The sequence below is a fragment of the Oculina patagonica genome, chromosome 12 (genome assembly GCF_052425735.1).
Source record: "Oculina patagonica isolate OP01 chromosome 12, crgOcupat, whole genome shotgun sequence".
NCBI classification, from domain to species: domain Eukaryota; kingdom Metazoa; phylum Cnidaria; class Anthozoa; order Scleractinia; family Oculinidae; genus Oculina; species Oculina patagonica.
The window spans coordinates 9,145,307-9,149,157 of NC_135769.1; positions in this window are offsets into that span (position 1 = coordinate 9,145,307).

Here is a 3,851-nt window from a genome sequence, read left to right on the forward strand (position 1 = left end):
CAAGTTAAGTAAAAAAATAAGCAATACCACACTGTAAATTAGTTGTAAGGACAAAGTTTATTGCTGTGCAGCAAGGCTAACCACTGAACTGATTTAAAGGTATATTGTTAGGCAGTATTACACATTGTTTCGTTTGAGTGTGATCGAAATGAGTTCAAAATAAAGAAACTACGTACCCTCAGCGCAATCTTCCAATAGCATCGTTATATAAAGCTCCAATTTCACATTTTCACATCTTTTTTTAGATTTACCCACAGAAATCCCTTCATCACAAACCCAAGTTTCATCAATATCCAATATGATCGAAGAATCGACAAAGAAAAAGTGTCTGTCAGATTTGTTTGTATTTCGGAGAGCCGGGTTCCACTTATAAATGACGAGAATTAATCTCAAAAATCACCTCATCTTTGCCTGCATACGACAAACTAGCAAAAATATTATCCGTGCTTATTACAATCTTTTTAGAAGCCAGTTGCTAATTCTGGTACTGTATGCCTAATGACAAGCATACAACGTTTTAGAACACATGAACTTTAATTAAAGGCTTAAAAACCCTTAGCTTTTGTTTTGCATCATTAGGTAACTTGCTTTAGTCAGTAAATAAATCCTACTTTTCCAGTCAATGTTCTGCCTGACATGCCGTTTTTATATGTAAAGCTAACTTCGTACCTTAAATTAATACGTTTGGAGCTGAACTTGTACGTATATTTTCTAAAGATTCTTCGTTATCATCCCCAAGCAAAACACGTTGCAAAATTTCGCGCGCTCAATTTAGTTTTGTACGTGGGTGGCGAATTGAAGATACGAATTCAATGGGACACAACATGGTTCACTTAATCCCTCTATTCTTTTTCGTTTTTTAATAAACTCGAGTTTACAGCTTTGCGCAACGTGGAACAAATGTAGCATTTTACGGCTCTTGTACTTTGGGCTAAAGTTGGCTCAAGATTTAAAATAAGCTGACAATAGCTAGAACTAAGGTATAAGTATAATTGATTGCTCGGTGTTAATCCTCTCAATTCTTTTTCGCCCTTTCTATAGACATTTATATTTGCTGAATCCCAAAGTGTTTGAAAAGCTCTTACTGCTTTGGCTCGTATAATACAAAAGGTAGACGTTATTTGCGTCAAAAACAACGCTAAAAATAGCAAAAGGAAAAAAAAACCATTTAGCGGGACGAATTTGTTAGGTGTTAGGTGTCTGCCTGTCTTACAACCTACTTGGAGATCCGACTCATTGGTCGGACAGTAAGGTAGCGTGAATCCCTTACAAAGGATAAGAGTCCATGTGTGCTACCTTAGTGGGATAACAAATCCTAGCAGGCGACCAACAACATATAACTAAATGAACCAAGTAGATTCTTTCGCGATTTTTTTTGCATCGAAAAATAGAGGCTGTGAACAAACTAACCGGGTTGGCAGTTCTGACATAGTAGATTGAACTTATTTGTCAGTTCACAAATAATAAGTCAACTTCAAGGACAAATAATAATAAATGTAGCTCTAGTTAACTAGCACACTTTGTACATACTTATTTGAGCTGATAAGTGAAAATACGGCAACCACATCTAGCAGATTTTAGATTTTGAATACAATAAAATCGACTTTTTTTCTAATCACAATTGCAACTTACACTCAACTTCCATACGAAGACAGTAAACTTTATAAACATCATACCCAATGTGTTTTAAGCTGATTTTAATCCTATCTACAGCTGTACTGATAATCTTTGTTGATTATTTTACATTGTTCTTAGTTTAATTGGTAAAAAAAATATGGTTTAGTCACAATCGTATGTCTGCTCTAAAACACACAGGGGCCTGACCTAACCCAACACTATAAACTTTGATGTAAAAACTCGCGAAAGAGTTTTAGCTGAGTATACCACATCCGTTTCGAGGAGGGACGTTATTAAAAACCCCATGCTAATAATGATAAAGTGACATATGCTCTGGAACTTTTATTTTTATATTGGTTTCTTTTATTCTTTGCATAATTCAGTTCCAAACTCACTTTAAGAAAATTACTGTCAATGTTGGTGTTATCATGTACAGATCGATCCCGTTAAAGTTCGTTATTATCTTTACTTCCCAATTACGGCTTATCGATAGTCAACTTGAAAGACTGCTACATTCGCAACACTTTAGTTTTTATAATTACAGGAAAAATAATAACAAAAATATCTCGCAGGAACGGAGGTCAGTTGGACTAAACATTCTATCTTTTTATGTTTTGTGACCACAATTAGACTGGTGAAAAATGCATTATTGTTATTTCAGGGATCTAAATCAATTAAATGCCTCAGTAAATTTGTGAAAAAAGAAGATGTTTTCTTTCGCTTTCTTTTTCCAAGAAAAAATATTATTATGCAATTTTATATCTATGTATGAAATAAGAGATGTGAATGCAAAGAGAATATGTGAGATCTTGAGTTAAAAAAATCTAAAGTGATCGAATCATATTATAGTATCTTGTGTTGGTTTGTGGTGTATTTAATTGATCTAAAGCCTTTACGTACATTCGCGTTAAGACTACGACGTTAACTAATGAACGGCTTAATCACTCTACATGTCTGTACACGACTTTGTTTGATTTCAAGTGTGCTTTGGGTTTCGACAACGTTTTGAAAATTTAGCAAGTATATGGATGTTTCCGTCTGAAAGGCTACAAAAACAGCCATTTTTCAACTAAACTTGAAGAGATTCCACCTGAAATAAATTAAATATAAAAGTTTAAGGAGAATATTCTATACTTCAAGAGCATTTGGTTTGCTTTTGCTTTGCAGTAGTTTTGAAGAAAATTGCTAAATTCATCCTCGGAGACTCAGGGGCAGTTAGTGGGGGAAACGAAGGAAAACCGGGCAGAAATCGTAGCGATGAAAGTTTTTAAGAACGGCACGAAGTCCCCCTGGGCAACGAGTCTCTCCAGACCATTTCCAAACGGCTCTCTTAATGCTGGCTCCCGATGAGCAGAAAAAAACCTTTGTATTATTCTGCCCAATCGGCGAGCAGTAACTGGGAATCACTTTGGTGTGTTCTTACACGCCGTCTACTGTGTCCGCCATGTCGTTCGTTCACCAAAGCTCGCAGCGAGGGAAATTTCCATTTAGCTACACAGATAGCCCAAAAAAATCAGGGAATCTTTTCCGATGTCATCCTCGGAGACCCAGGGGCAGTTAGTGGGGAAACGAGGAAAACGGGAGAAATAGCGACGAAAGTTTTCAAGCGTTCTTGAAAACTTTCGTCGCTACGATTTCGCCCGGTTTTCCTTCGTTTCGCCCCACTAATGCCCCGGGTCTCCGAGGATGTGCTAAATTCAACTCGTTCTTTTTTTTTGTCCGGCGGTCTCCTTTAAAGAAACAACAAATATCTTTACCATTGATCGGTTTTTGCTTGATTATCACAGCCGCCAGTTTACTTCCATTATTGAGCATTTTTAAAAGTTAGTGTAGCGATCAATACCAATCGTTTAACGGTAATGTGTTTTCTGCTACAGTTTTCGTTTTAATATGAGCATATGAGTTCACTTGCATACAACATTCAAACAATTGCTGGTTTTCACTGTCACGCAATCAAAAAATAAATTCGAAACCATTCAACTACAGAAGCTATGAATTTCAAATATTATAGATGATAAATAGATAAACAATTTCTCCAAGTTTCGGGTCTGTACGGTGTATCGTTCGCGAGTTATTTGCCGAACCTTTCCACGCAAATTTATAAAGCTTAGTATGGAGACGCCATAACTGTGTCCTTCCGAGGGACACAGTAATGGCCGCCGTGATGTCAGAGAAACCATCTGGAACTCAGTTCTGTTTACAACAGCGGTTATCCTTGGCTTAAGAGCTAGTAC